At 46.1% G+C, this 15,901-nt stretch overlaps 1 long non-coding RNA gene across 1 annotated transcript in view; it reads left to right on the top strand.

Annotated features, from left to right (window-relative positions):
* Positions 1–15,089, top strand: part of LOC129539006 (uncharacterized) — a 63,735-nt gene extending 48,646 nt beyond the window's left edge. Inside the window, exon 2 of the long non-coding RNA XR_008682376.2 lies at positions 14,813–15,089. This is a non-coding gene — a long non-coding RNA (uncharacterized LOC129539006). The remainder of the gene's footprint in view (positions 1–14,812) is intronic.
* The last annotated feature ends 812 nt before the right edge of the window (positions 15,090–15,901 follow it).

The raw sequence follows: 15,901 nt of genomic DNA, 5'->3' as shown, positions 1-15,901 counted from the left end.
CACTGGCAGGCAGATTCTTAACCACTGGGCCACCAGAGAAGCACCTACAATAGCTTTTTAAGAACTGCACGGAATAAGTATCTAAATTAGAGAGGAGGCCTGGGCTTCCTTCAGATTCTCTAGGCAGGAGCCTCAGTGTCTGGGTGGATTTTTCCTCCATCCCTCCTTCCCCGCTTCCTTCCTTTCTCCCCAGATATCTCCCCTTCCCCTTCTTCTTTGTCCTCTGGCTTTTTTCCCTGAGTCCTCATCTTCTCTTTTCTCTGAACTTTTTTCTTTTTTGTAGACAATGTACATAACTTGCTTAAAAAAATAAGAAAAATATTTTTGTGTTTTTGCTTAAAAAAAAAAAAAAGACACAAATTAAACAGTGAAACCACCCTGGATATATTCATCTACAGGAAAAGAAGGCCAAGGGAAGTAGCAAATAACAGAAACACAATTATTTTATTATTTTTTCCAATGATGGAGTGACTCAGAGAGGATGTCCCTCCCACCAAGCAGGCCATGTGTGGTCTGTGTTAGGTGGTCCCAGGGAAAGAGATGGGTCAGAGCTCAAATGAAGGGAAGGAACAGAAAAGCCTCAGTGCCCTGGGTGGTCCATGACTGTCTGCTTCCCAAAGCAAGACCGTGGGCCAAGCAGGGGAAGACTGGTTAAGAAGAAATGGTCCTCGGGCTCCCCTGGGAGAAATTTTATAAGCTGCCTGCTGGAGGGACAGGCTTGTCTCAAAACCCCCACCTTCCCTACTCCCAACTCCCACAGTTTGCTCTGAAAAGAGGCCTGAAATCCTGCTCTGAGAGTTTTATGAACACATAAGCCTCCTCCAGGTGTGTTCACGGCTGGTCTGGGAGGCTGAGCCCAGGGGTCTGATGCCCACAGGCCACCTCCCCCGTCTTTGTGGAGAAGGGTCAAGAGTAGGGGCATGGAAGACAGGAAATGCAGTGCAGGTGTTAGGACTCGCAACAGGCCTGGAGGGATTCCCTGGGGGACGCTCAGGGCCAAAGGAAAGCTAAAGGAGGGAGACCCAGGCTCCCAAAGTGCACGCTGGGAGAGAGGAGCCTTCTCCAGGTGGGAGTGATGAAGCTGCGGTTCGAATTTCTTCCTCTTAGTGTGAGCCCAAACATCCAATACTGAAGACAGTGCCCTCTTGGCTTTGAAAGTCTCCATGGGCAGGAGATGGCAACTCACTTCTTGAACACAGATTGAGTGTCCATGATGCTCCAGACAGGGCGCTCAGGGCTGGGGAGGCAGGGTCAGCTGCAGGTGTCCTGGAGAGCTTACAGTCAGGCCAGACACGCGGATCTGTGGACCAACCACCTCTGTGGAAGGCGCTGCATGGGCTGTGCTTGGGGGCTGCTGATTTACACTGTGATGAAGGCGGCGTCAGAAGGCAGAGATGGAGGTTGGGGCAACCGAGGTCAGCCATCCTTCCCGACTCTTCACTTGCTGTCATCTGCAGCCAGTTAACCACCTCCCACTCTGCACCCCATGGCTTCCTTCTCCCTCAGTGAGGGTAACAAGAGTAGCAGCCTCAGAAGTTTGAGGCAAGTCGATAACGCACACAAAGCGCCTAGAATGGGCCCTCAGTGAGGGGTAGCTGTTGGTTTCTGTCACCTCGTGGTACCCATCTGTGCCTCCCCTGGAACTGTGGTGAGGCCCAAGCTCCTGCTACCTGAAAAGCTGCATCCATCTGTCACTTGTGGGCCCATCTATCAGATTCTCACCCAGCGCCAGCTCGGACCAAACACCACGCTGCGAGAGGATAAGACACAATCGAGCCAGACCGAGCCTATCTCGACACTGGTCACCCAGCTTCTCAGAGGCCTACGTGTTTCAGGTGACAACGTGTCCCAGGGAGAGGCGACAGGAGGTGACTTTCAAACCGCAAAATGACATTTGGACTTCCATTCAAATGAGGGGTGGTGGCATCGAAAGACAGAAAGGCTCAGTCCATGTCCACCAGTTTCTGGGGCCACGGCCGCCAGCAGGGCCTGGACGCCGGCCGCCCGCACAGAAGGCGCGGAAGAGAGCTGGGGAAGCCGCGTCCAGGGGAGCTGAGGTGAGTCTCGGTCTGAGGACAGAGGCTGGGCTTTGCTTCCCATTGGCAAGAGGCAAGCATAGATCACTTTTACCACTCCAAATGCTAGGCTTCTCACTGAATCCGAGTGAAAAGTGACAATGGTTTCCAAGCGACTCCTGGAAATAAACTGTGGGTAAAGAGCATCTACTTAAAGCCTGGAAACCCAGCTTCCTTTGGTTTGTGTTTTTAAATGCTTTGACGATGTGGTTTGCTTCGCTCCAAGAACAAAAAGGGGAAAAAAAAGGTAAATAAAGGCTGACAGCGGAGTGAGACCTACAGCTGAGCTCTGCTAGTCGTCCGCCATCACCTGGGGCAGGGCGGTGGGGGACGAGGACAGTTGTTACAGACACGAGATCTGTCACAAAGGCACCAACCCCAGTTGAAGGAGAAGAAGACGCGTCTCAGCAGGGGGGAGTATTGCCAGCCTGCAGAGGGAAAATGCCAGTGAGGGTGTTTTGAAGGATTGCTTCTGCCTTGTCACCAAACGGAGACGTTTGTGCTTGTTCACTGCCAAGTGTGGACGGCGGCTGCTCTTGTTCCTTTGAAGGGATTAGGGCTCCTTCCCTGGAAACAGGCGACCGACTGCGGAAAGCAAGCCTGGCGGGAGTGTCACAAAATCAACAGAGTGGGAACCACGGCAAGGACAAAGGCAGCCCAGGGAGGAGGTGCACGTGGCAGGGCCTGTCACCTCCTGGCCTTTTGGTCTGTGACAACGGCCACAGACCGCTGGGAAGGGTCCTGCCAATGAGGGAATCCCTCTGATGTGCTGAACTGTTTGGAAGATTTCATGTCGGATTTTGCAGGCTCGCCTTCCCATTCTAGAATCGTCCCATCAGAAGTGCTTTAGTGCTGTCTCGTAACTCCATTTTTCTTTATCTGTCCTTAAAACCAGTCTGTAAAGGAAACTGGCTGATTAGCTGTCCCTGGGACCCTTGTGCACTGGCTTTGAACTTCGGTCCGGAGGTCAAAGGAACAGGCAGGACGAGGTCTCTCAGAATCTAGAAGCAGAGGCCCCTCGTTTGGGGGACAGGAAGCCCCTCTCTCCCATCCCTCACCAGATTCCAGCTTTCCTGGTGCTTGGGCACTAGTTTTGGTAACTTCCCAAAGGAAAGCCACCACACAGGCAAGAAGAGAACTCTTCATAAACGAAGCCCAGTTGTTTTTCAGTTTAGAAAATGAATCAAATGGCTGCTTCTCACTCAGAGAGTCACAGAGCAGAAGACAGGACACATTCTTGTCCTCTGCTCGTTCCTCGGGCCCCTGTTATGCTTCCTTTTCTAGCTGCTGTGTCAGACCCTGGTGGGGATTTCCTGGCTCTCTTGGGGTTGAATGACAACCTACATGGACAGATTTTATGCTACATCTTTAAAAAAAATGATTAACAACGAAAGACTTGGGTTTGGGGAGAAGCCCTTTGTAAAACAAACTATGAAAAGTAATTGATGAGCAGTGGCAGTCTTTGAGAACATTTTTTCTGTACTCCTTTACAAATTGTTTCTAACTGCATGTAAATTCCTGAATTAATATCCTGACGCTGGTACCCTTTGACCTCTACAACGTGAATTAAGGTAGAAAGGTCCTGAGGAACAGAGTTCTTACTTACAATGTACATTTTGGTCCTGTAACATCAACGACCATTTCCCTTTCATTTTGAAAGATGTGTGTGGTCCCAGGCATGAGGTTGTGTGGTTCAAGGGTGCTGTTGGCTGCAAATTTCACTTGGGTCTACTACGGCTTCTCTCAAGCTGAATTTGTCTTTGAGCTTAATTTTCATTTTCAACAAATTAGACAAGATGAAAAGTGATCTTTGGAAAAGAGTGAATGAGTGACTAATGCATTCTTTAAACCCATCTCTTGTGATAGTGCAACGGTGGTGATTCACTAAACCATCTCAGTTAAATGTAAAGCATGACTACATGGCCACTAAATAGACTGACAAAACTATCAAGCCATGTTCCTGATGTGAAGATGTTTAAAGGCTGATGTCTTTCTGGGATATTTTACTGCTCCTTCGAGGGGACTTTTGCTGAGACAGTTTTCATCGTGGTAAAACTTCTGGTCTCACTCTGGGTTTTCCATTGAAGTGGACAATGTTAAGTGTGAAGTGAAGAACAGTTCTTCTTATCAGCATGTTGTTTCCAAGACACGCTGTGTGAAGCAGTGGGTTGGGGTTTGGACCCCTCTGTGTTTTAGGAAACATCACGCTTGTCAATCACTCTGCTCCTCTGTGCCCAGTTCACCATGACTTGCTCGTTCTGTCACAATCCCTGTAACCCAGTGTGAAAGTGGGCTTCAATTCCACTTTGTCCCCCTTGGCCCCACTTTCTTTTTAGTCAGTCTTAAGTAAGGAAGTGAGAGGACAGGGAAAGGATCTGTGTTCAGTAAATAAGAGTTAAATCTTTGCAGATTTCTAGGCTAGAAATCAACAAAACAAGATCTGCTCACAGAAGTGGTTACCTCTGAACTAAGTATAGGCTGGAGATAAATCTGACAACCTCTGACATCTTTAAATGTCAAATCCACCGCACGGCATAGATGACATTGTACCTAATGATCGAACTCCCTTTAAAATATACTTCATGTAAATACATTTTTTGTGAAACCACAAGCTATTTCTCTCAGTTTTGTTTTCAGCTGGCTTTGATAAAGAGATTGGTTGGCATCTTACAGCTAATTAAACAGTTTTCAAGCCAACATCAATGAAGGATTTTTAGACTCAAAAATATACTATGCTATTCATGATCCAGGGTTATTCACGATGCTTTTAATAATGCTAACAGACCCTGTCAGATGGAGAATCATTTAGCTCAAACCTGAGTTTCCAACACACATCATCCTATTTCTGATGCTATAGACACAGGGTCTGATCTCTGTCAATTCACCAACACAGTAGGTTGAATTCATACTAATAAGAAAAAAAAATTGCAACACCTGTTTTCCTTTAGATTTATTAATATTTAACATATTGCACTTTTCCAGTACTTGTTACATATCTCATTTGGGGACTAGAGAGCTATTTGGTTTTTTCCTTGTGAAAAATAGAAAATGCAATGTGAGAGACCTTTGTTTTCAGGGCAAAGATTCTGAGCTTTTTTTTCACCCTTGTCTGTCTGGCATTTTTATTTTCTTTTTTCCAGAGGCAGTTATTTCTGGATTTTGGAAAATTATTTCTTGCTTTCAAGAAAAAAATGGTTTGGTTTCTAATTTTTAATTTTACAGTAGAACCTGTAAAGCCAGATTGCTCTAACAAAATTTTTGTCATTTCATACACAACAGATTGACTCCCAGTAAAAATGTGTATCTATAAAATGGGGGAGAAAACCCTTACTTACACCTAGGAATGCCTCCAAATATAACAATGGTATTTCAAAACCTTGGTGTTAACACATGCATTTTGTGAAAAAAAAAAAAAAAAGAAGAAGTTAGCTAGTTGTAGGTGAAGTACTTGTGCTGAGAACATGAAATTTTCATATGGTAGAATTTACCTTTTGATTTTTACACTTGCCAAAAAAGTGGGAGTTGTTGTTTTTTTTTTTTTTAAAGTGCTTTGAATCTTTCTTCCATGAAAGCTTTTGTCCTGTGCCACCCTGCTCATGAGAAATTCCCAGGTTACAGATACAACTGAGGATGAACTTGAATTTGTTCCGTGAGCACGGCCTTTTTTACTTGTGGTAAAAGAGTTTAAATGACAACGGTTCTGAAGAAAGTGCTTAAAGACCAATGTCATGTTTCACTCTTTCCAGATGACTAAAATCACCCTCATTTCCCAAGTCTTATGTCGGGGGAAGGGGAGATATGTGGTTTAAGAGTGGCAAGTATTGGCTAAGGTCAGGGTTTTTCTGAATGTGAATATTCGATTATGCTGGTTAAGGGTGAGGGCAGATATTCTAGGGTAAGAGACTCATACAGAAAATGTCTGAAAGTAACAAATTCAGGTGATTACCATAGCCTTCTTATTCCCTGTCATCTTTCATCGTAGGATTCATTCAAGGTTTTTTGGTTTGTTATAAAATGCTGTTGCCTTACGCAAGTCAGGCTGCTTGCTCTCAAGTATCAGAACAGTCCCATAATATTGAAAGAGCTGGATCATAAAATCATAAAGTGTGTAAATTCTGAATCATGTGTTTTGGGTCTGATGTCAAACAGCCTAACCAGAAAATGTTATTACATTGATACTGTGTTCGCTTCAAGTTTCCCCAAAGCTATGCTGATCACTCCCTGAGGATACCTGAAACTCACCGTGAATGAGTTCACCCTTCAGGACTGAAAATTCCTCCTGTTAAGTTTTCTGTCCCTCAGCCTGTGTTCTGTGTTCTTCCTGACTTGTGCTACTTGTTTTTAGTTCTTTTCACTGTTTATCTTGCCGCCCTATGTTTTAGGAAGAAATGACTTCTTACTCTCTTGTGGGTGTTTACTTTCTTTATTATCTTAAGAATTTTCAAGTAGGAATAGATTAGGAGAATATGTATTTGTGCAAAGGACTTGGTGAGGGGAGAATGAACTAATTTTTAAATTGTTTGAAATCAGGGGACTGCTGGACTGGATCTTTTGGGGTTTTTCAAATTGTTCCTCAATTTAATTAGCCAAAGCCCTGAGTAGTATTTCTTTCTGATATAGATGTTGAAAACACATTAGCTTTTCTAAATGTAAATAGCAAGGACTGTTAGTATTGCTTGCAAAATCTAGAAATACCTGCAGGCTGTTGTGAACAATTCTGTCTCTTTATGGAGAGCTGTTTGGGCTTTTTAGAAACTCATTAAATTGATTGTGAGTGCCTGAGTGTTATCAGGAAAAGGAGCTTTAGAGAATGGTTTCAGAATGTGTCATTTTCTCCTTGGTTTAATCTGAGATAGTGTGTGGGCATGCTGATATTTTAAAAGGCTAAAAATGTACATAATGCTGTGCCTTCAAATATGAGATAGGATTGCAAACAGAGAAGAGTTTTCTTAAGTCTTCTGTCAGAAATTCTGCTTTTCTTGCAACTAATACTCCTTGGATTTTTAACAAGGAGTCTTTCATCCTTGTTTCATCTTCAATTTGTTGTTGGAATTAAGCAAAAAGAAATTTTGAAAAGCCAGGTCAGCTTTCTCTCATTTTGATCTGAATACTGAATGTTTCATCAAGTAAAACCCTGTGTTTTCATTTTAACTAGTTCATTATTTTCTTTTAATGAAATGATTTGTGGTAGGAGACTGCTCTTTGGTTTCAATATTAATATATAAGATGAACTACGTGGGTGTCATTTATTTTCAGTAGTAAATAAGTGCTTAACCGATTCTTTGCCTTTAGCAGAATTTCATCGACTCCTTTAGAATTTGGCTGTGCAGGTTCAAACAGCATTTGATGTGTGTGGATGTAAAATAAAAGTTACCTCTTGTGTCATTAAAAGCTCTTTTCGTGGTGTCCTGTGGTCAGAATCGGGGAATGTTGTGTAGTTGGTTTCAAAATCCAATCAGTAGGTTAATCATTAATTATTCTTTTTTCCAGGAAATTCTGCTTAGGTTATTTCAGAATTTGAATTTGCTAGAATTCTTGTTTTTAATCTTTTATGTGTGTGTGTCACTTTAACCTTAAAAAGGGGTTAATGTAGCAAGATTAGGTACCTTTTCTGTTTGTATTGTGGCTACTTCAATTTCTCATAAACTATTTGGTAGCTAAAATGTTGAAAGCAGTTTGGGAACAAAATGTCTGCTTCAACCATGACAAAATTGGCCACAATTTGCCGATTGGGCTGATAACAAAAGCCAGCAACACAAAATAGGTAGAAAAACAGTTTGTTCGGTGATGTGAGACCACTGCAGGTCTTTTTGCATGTTATTTTTTTCATTCTGCTGTTTATGTTGTGCCGGCAGAACGTGGAGAGAGATTTTTGCTCACCCCTGATTTTGATTAACCATTTCATTCAGAGGATTTCTTTGAAAACTTCAGAAAACAAGCTGCTTACCTGGCATCTGAGACCCATTTGAGTTAAAATCCAGCTTTGCATCTCAACCCCAGGTTTCATCCCAGCTCAACTGCTTGGAAAGTATCTCAAGGCTCAGAATTGGATGTTTTCAAGCAACTCTTCAATTCCCCTTTTTTCAAGACTTTTCAACGTGGAAATATATGGCTGGGACTGCATTTCTGCAAGTGTAAAACAAAAACATGAAAGTTTGCAGCTTAAAAAAGATAGTTCTCTACCTGAGCCTACAGTGGACCAGAGCTTTAACGACTCAAAGCACCCATTGCCTCTCGTGTGGTTGTTAGAGACTGTAAACAAATATTAATGTTTGACATGAGACAATACATCGTTTCAAGTGATAGGATGAGATAACAGGACCGTCTCTCTCCTCTCTGTTGTTTTGAATTCTCATGCCTTGAGTGTGTGTCTGATGCTCTTTCTTTTTTCTTTTTTTTTTGTCTGAAAAATCAGATACTCCAGGGCAATAATTAGGATGAGGTCTATGTTTCTACTTATCTAATCTTTGTTTTCACAAATAAATACAAATAACTCAAACTGAAACTTGATGGCTTTGGTGATAATAAAATAGCAGCCACGGGGAAATTTTCTTCATTTTAATGTTCTTTCACAACCCACATTCAGTTTCGGTAGGAAAATTATTAACCTTTTCAAGAGCATGCTAAAACATAGGTTCACAATAGACGCCTGAGTATGATTTGCAGGTTTTGGTTCTATTTTGAGATTTTTGGGTGTGCAGAGTTTTTTTTTTTCTTTTTCTTTCTTTCTTTCTTTTTTAAATGGCTTTCTTTGACAGCGATAGTCATGACTTGGAGTCATTTCGTTGGTGTCGTTCCAGTGTGGGCACATTGAGAGCGTTTGTATTTTTTTTTTTTTAATGATGAGGAGGGAAGATTCCTGTTTCCTATCCTCTTACTATTTCGTGCTATGAAAGAGGAAATGTTCTTGAGTCTCATTGTTTTTCCTCATTTGAATTCTTGGGTGGACATTGTGAGTTCCTGGCCCCTATTAAAAAAATAAATCCATTTGAGCCACATTCAGGGAGGGCAGGTGGCCCTGGTTTAGGGGTCCTACTTGACTCCTGTCTGCCTTGGGTGGCCTCGTGTCCATGCCCTTCAAACCAAAACAAGGCTGGCCAGTTTGGGTTTGTGGTCCTGAAGGGGTACCCAGCCACCGGCTTGGATGGAAGGCCTGGCATGGTGGGGTCTGCCTAGCTGACTGCTGTTAGCTTTGGAGGGCGTGTGGGGCGTGGTGAGCATGATCTGGTCCTGACCTGAAACACACAAAGGGCAGAATGTGGGCCAGCAGGGGCGGACGCGGGGGATGCTTTCAGAGGGCAGTTTCCATTTTAGGCGTCTTCTTCTTCACTTCTGGCTGGGACAGCCATCCCCGCCTGGAGGGCCCTGGACGGGGCGCCGTCCTCCCACTGTATGTGGCAAGGCTGTGCCTCGGGACTCACGGTCCATTTCTTTCCTGCAACCCCCTCCTTGTAAATCCCCACCCTTGCCCAGTGCCCTACCTGTTCCCACCACCCCTGCAAAGTGGGAATGGGAACTGCAGGGCCTTCCCTTGGTTTGTATCCAAGGCTGCCACTTTCGGTGTTGTAGCCTGGGGCTGTGTTTTTCTTCTTCTTCTTCTCATACTTCCTGTATGAGGTTAGTTTTTTTAAAATGATAAACAAACTATTTTTTTTTAACTTTTTTTTTGACCTGGTCATGTGTTGCTACCTACCTATCTGGCTGTGAGCCTTCAGCCATCAGCCCCCTGCCTGTGTACCACCGGGGGTGAGCGAGGCTCCGAAGCTGAGGGGGCCTGTGCTCCCCTCTCCTCTCAGAGTGGCAGTCAGGTAAAGGCATTCTCTAGTCTTCTATTCGAGAGAAATACCAATAGACATCATGGCTCAAGGATTCTCCCCAGGCAGAGCGCGTGGGGGAGAGGAAGGCTGTGTGTGGGAGGAGAGGGCTTGGCCAGGAAAGAGATGTGATGTGGGGGATTCCCGGGTACAGGTGTAGAATCCCACGGTGTCAGTCCCACGCTCTGCAGATGCACAGCGTCTGGGAAAGAGGATTACAGAACGAGCTGTGCCGGCCTTTCTTCCCAGGTCAGCCCAGACCGTGCTTGCCAGTCTCAGCTGGCTTTGGGGCTGCCGGTTCTCTCCTCCCACTGCGGCAACTCAGGGCAGAGCTGTTCAGTGAGGAGCCTGGGGACAGCTGATCAAGCAGAGAGCATCAGTAGACAGCCGACCTGCCATGGCCATGGTCATGATCATGAGCCCACGGCCCGGGTGTTACTTGCCACTGGTGATACTCAGGTGTGTGTCACAATCACTCGGGCACTTGTGAAAAGAGACATCCCTGGGTCCCATTGCCAGAGTTTCTGATTTAGAAGGTCTAGGGCACACCCTGAAAATCTGCATTTATGAAAATTCTCAGATGATACTGTTGGTCCAGGGGTCCATATTAAGGACCATTAGTTAGGGCCATGGGCCAAGGGTGATTGGAAAACCTAGAGGCCTAAATATTGTCTCTATTTTCCCCTTTAACGCTGAGATTCCCTTCGTGTGTTTTAGTCCAACTTTAGAGGTAAAAACAGCCTTTCAGAAAGACTTTTGCATCCCTTAGTAACAGTATAGCAAGGTTACCTGTAACTTTGACCTTTTACAATGTCAACCAGACTATAGATCTCCTAAAATGTTTTTGAGGTTTAATTCTTTGAAACAAGGATTTTTTATGGATAGAGAAGGTGACCAAGGGGAGGGGAGTGGTATTGACTAAACCAGGAAATGATTGAGTGAGGCCCAGTCCTTGGGCTGCCCACCTTGTCTCCATTTGTGGAAACCTTTAGTATTAACAGAGGGAGATATTTTGTGGGTCCCTTTTGGTACCAAGAGGTGGACAGATTTCCGAGATCCTCGGGGCTCAGGGTGAATCACCCATGAACTCCTGTTCATCCTAGAAGGTGGAGGAGCATCACGATCAGGATGCTGGACTGGAGGCTGAGTGCTATCAGGTACCAGCTGGTGGCTGAACTTCCCCTGCCTCCCAGGTGAGAAAGATGCTCCTGCAGCAGCAATCTGAGCGGGCAGATGCTCACAGAAAGCACACATCCAGACTAGTATCTGGGATGGGATGGGATGAGCTCAGCCAACAATGGACTACAGGATGCTTCTTGTGTTTGGGGCAGCCCTGGGACAGGCTTGCACTCTGCTGATGGCTTTCTTAAAGACTGAGGCTTCCTGAACCATGGGTAGGTCTGTAATGATGCATGGAACACTTCGCAAAAACCGCTTCTCGGGGAGGTCCCCTCAGAAAAGGTTCTATGTCTGCTAGGGGATATGCGGCTTTTGTTCTAAAAACGGGGCCCTCCCCAGAAACAAGGGAGGGGGCCTCTCAAGGGTGGCTCCTCTTTCCCCTGCCCTGACATCTCTCGTAGCACAAAAGCTGAATCATTGGCATGGGGGATCCATATCACTTATCCCTAAAATTAGTCTGTAAGGAACAGTCATGTCTGTTGAGCGTGTCCTCCAAGTTTTCATTTTCTGAGAGTGTGCCCCTCGGCACTGCCAAGCTTTCCACACCCTCCTGGCAACAGTTTCAAAAGCTCAAAAAAGTTGGCTTCCAAACCCATCCGAATCCGATATGAATCAACACGAACAGGATGTGAGCGCCTGGCCCATCGTTTTCCCAAGAGCTTGATGGAGCCCTCGATGGCTTGAATGTGTGTTTTGCACGTGGGTGGCTGGGGGCTCTGGTCTGGTCTTTCGGCACTGGGGTTTCGGCACTATCAAGGATGTTACAGCAAGTTGAAGTGTGTGCTCTTTTCTTCCCCATTCCCCTGCCCGGGTACTTGTTGTTGTTTAGTCGCTAAGTCCTGTCCCACTCTTTCTGCTGGCTCAAAGGTAATGAATGGGCCTGCCAATGAATGCGACTCAGGAGATGCAGGTTTCATCCCTAGGTTGACAAGATACCCTGGGGGAGAAAATGGCAACCCACTCCAGTATTCCTGCTCTATTCCTGCCACCTGGGAAGTAGAAGCTTGGATGGAATCGAGGGGAAATGCCCTGAGCTGTGACCCATCCAGTCAGGGGTTGGATGTCTGAGCTCTGTCTCTCTCCACTTCCCAGTTTCCCAGGCTGAGGACTTTCCTCTGCCATAAGAAGCTGAAAGGATATAATGTGGGACCTGGCTTGGGGAGCATCCAGGGAATCGCCTGGGCTGCATCTCAGGGCTGCGTCAGTCCCTGATGAGGACTCGTATTCACAGTGTGAGGTACAGATTTGAGGAAAAGTGGAGCTGGGCACCCACAGTGGGGCGAGCACATGGGGGTCCCCCAAATGCTAGAGACCCGCAGCAAAAACACAGCTCAGTCAAGCTGGGAGTAAGAATAAGGGAGTAACGTGTGACCAGAAATTTCTCTAGGAATATCCCAATGCAAAAGAAGTGCTGGTGATCTCTGCCCCATCCCAATGTATGCTGGCACATGAGAATCCATTTGTGTGGTCAGCTCTGAATTGGGGGCAAACCTTTTAGAATCCCTGGATGTAAAATCTTGAGTTTCTTCCATGATAACTGGAGAGCCCGGTCAATGTGGAGTCGCTCAGGATTTGACTTATGCGTGCAAAAACTCCCACACCAGCTAGATCAGGTTTTACAGTGGAAAACTAGAGTTCAGAATCTAGGGATGAAGGTAGGAGAGACCCAGGTCTCATTCCCAGCAACGTCTTCTCCAGAGTGACCCAGGAAGACTGCCAGCTTCCTCACTCTGTGTGTCTGTAAAATGTAGGTTGACCGGATGACACCCCCCCCCCCATTGTTATTTTGGTCCAAGTCCACATGGTCAAGTGATGCATACCAAATCCTGCCTGGGCTCTTGCACTCTGGTTTTTCCTTCCCACTCAGAACTGGAGAGGAGCATAGGTTCCTTAGCTGCCTCTCTATTTCAAACTAGGGGAACCAGGTCGCCCCTTCTACCCATGCGTGTCTTAGTTCCTGTTTCTCTTTGCCCACCCAGGAAGACACTGCATATAAAATCTTGGGCCCAGATTCAGATATTAAGTCACATTAGAAAATGCTAGCTCATTGAACACAAACTAGGAAACTGGTATTCCCAACAGGCTCAGGTGGGCATCGTTCTCCCCAGGATGTCAGCAAGCACACAGCCAGGTTCATCATCACTCAGAAAGGTCACTAGCAAAGGAGGCTTATGAGAGAGAGAAAAAAAAGGCTGCAATAGTTTGTGTGATTCAGCAAACTCGTATGTGGGGGACCTTAGAGGGAAAATATTGAGGAAAAGCAATACAGAGTTCCAAGAAATAAACAGACTGTCACAACTGCCCTGTGAGTGTCAGGACAGCAAGGACTTGGTCTAAGTGAAGCTCCGCTCTCTGTCGCCCAGTGGAACCCTGTCAGCAGAAGTTCCAGTGTGAGAGGGGTTCCACTCCAGATATGTTTGGGAAGCACACAAGAAATTAATTCAAATGGCTTTCATTTCCTAACTTCTTAGGGTCTTCTGCATGTTACTGTGCATTGTGAACGAATCTCTTCCAGAAGGATGGAGCTTTTCCAAAATTATGCAGCACCCCCCGCTCCCAACCTTTTTTTGCAGAAAGTTGTGTGCCATTAACAAAAGTCAGGAAAGGGAGAGGGACCCGGGCAGCTGGCTATCTGAGTGAACTCAGGGTCGCATCCAGGAAAGATGGCACGTGGAAGGGATGACAGGGTGCGCAAGAAAGTTCTGGACAGTCCTGGGCAGAGCGCACCCACCCTCTGACCATCAGTGGTGGCTGGTCAGAGAATGCAGTGGGGAAGAGTGGGCAGGTGTGGATTGCCTTTGCTCCCATGACCGTGCTGTCTCCAGTTCTCTCTTCCTTATCCAAGGTCTGAGCAGCAGATTTAAGTGCAAAGCCCATTTTTTGGGAGGGGTTGGACCGTTTATATTCATGAATCAAGCCATCCCTCTGTCTGTCTCTGGACCTGTCCCTTCACTTATTTGGGAGAATTAAGGGTGAGTTTCCAAAAACAATCTGCTGCTTGGGAGCCAAACCATACCAGCCTCAAGTGGAGAAAGCGGTTTTCAAAGAATCATAGTCTCTGGAGTTATCTTCAGCCCTGTGCTGTCCTTCAGGGTCTTTGCTTGGATGAGACCCCCGCTCTTACCATCTCTCCTTCCCCCTACCTCGCTGAGGCTGCTCGGTACAAGCCTGTGTGCTCATAATGCTGTGAGGTCCCTGGGAGACCAGCTCTCTTGAATTGGAAGAGGAGAGGGGACCAGAAGTTCAGACACCATCCTCCACATCCACCTGCATCCAACTACAATTCCATGGTGACTTCTTTTAAGTCTCTTTGGACCCCTGAGGAGAGGCTCTTAGAGTATCACCTGGGCCAACACCAGGGTTGTCCAAGGAGTCCTATCTGACTTCAGCTAGACCAACAAGGGCACACAGGGGAAGTGCCATGATGTGCCCCAGACTTAGACCTGGACCCAGAGGAATCAGAATTGACTTCAACTTTTCAGTAAACAGGCAGTGGGCTTCTGGGAACATCTGCCTTTACAGCGTCTTTCTGAATTATTTTTGAACAGATGCCCCGCCCACCCCCATCCCCACCGCAGTTTTTGTTGATTATCACTATTTGAATAGATGCTGATAAATTTGATTCCCCATCTTACTGTGGCATTTACGATCTGTCTTTCCCTTTTCGGTTTCCATGTACTGGAGTGACTGTGTCTCAATGCGGTTGGCAGTGACCTGTGTTTTTCGTGCATGTTTTTGTTTCAGAATAACTGGGAGATGAAACAGGAAACTTTATGACACACTTGCTTGAAAATGACACAAGACTCAGCCCCTCTGCAACACCTCTACCTGCTGCCCACAGCTGAGTGCAGGGGAAGGGCTGGCCCTGGGACCTGATTCCAACCGCCGTGGACTCGACATTCAGTGCGATGTGTCTGCCATATTGTGGTCATGGTGTAGTCTGGTCGGTTTCCTATGTAGCTGGCCAGTCTCAGTGTACCTTTGTCCCTATTTCTTCATTAAAAGCATAACTAAAGAAAAATGGATTGTTTGCTTATTGTTGCTGTTCATCCGCTAAGTTGTGTCTGACTCCTTGAGACCCCATGGACTCAGACCCCAAGCACTCCAGGCTCCGCTGTCCTCCAGGATCTCAATAGCTCTGTTTAAATCTCAATGTAGAGGAGACCAAATAAAGTTTGAGATTCATTTCTCTAGGACCACAGAGAAACCGTGTCACAACCACACAGCTCATTATGACAGCTTCTAGAAGAAGTGTGTTGAACTTGAATCACTTATTACTCAGTCTGGTCTGCCCTGCCTTTTCTTCTCTCCCAGGAAGCCCTCTCTCGAATCAGTACTGGCGAGCTGACACTTGAGAAAAATACTGGGAGGTGTTTGGAAGTCTCTTCCCGCAGCCTCTCTGATCATGGCCTGCAGACGGTGGCCGCGAATCATCACCAACTTGAGCTTATACTGCAGACTTCCGTCTTCTCAGCTGCCCCCCCCGTCTCTGCACATTAGTCGCCCATTCACCATTTCGTGCCACAAGGGATTTTTGGGCTTCTCTGTGCCAGGTTCTGAAGACAAAGGTGAAGCTGGGGTCAGGCTGCCTGGCCTTCCCAACACCTGTAGTCTGCTTCTGTGGGAGCCTCTCTAGGCGTCACTCGCCACGTGTGGTGGGTGCTGGACAGTTCATTACAGACCACAGATGCCCAGGTTTTTTAAACCCACCCTTCACATTGGAGCCCCTGGAATTGGCAGCAAAATATTCCTTAAAATGAGTAAACACCAGCACGTCCCTTCTGCTGGACCGCACTCTCTTCCCCAGCTCTTGGTAGGACATTTCCATGCTCT

The sequence above is a fragment of the Moschus berezovskii genome, chromosome 11 (genome assembly GCF_049115385.1).
Source record: "Moschus berezovskii isolate FMDL1 chromosome 11, NW_MosBer_1.0, whole genome shotgun sequence".
Lineage (NCBI taxonomy): Eukaryota > Metazoa > Chordata > Mammalia > Artiodactyla > Moschidae > Moschus > Moschus berezovskii.
The sequence above is the reverse complement of the archived record's forward strand: the minus strand, read 5'-3'. Positions and strand labels throughout refer to the sequence as shown.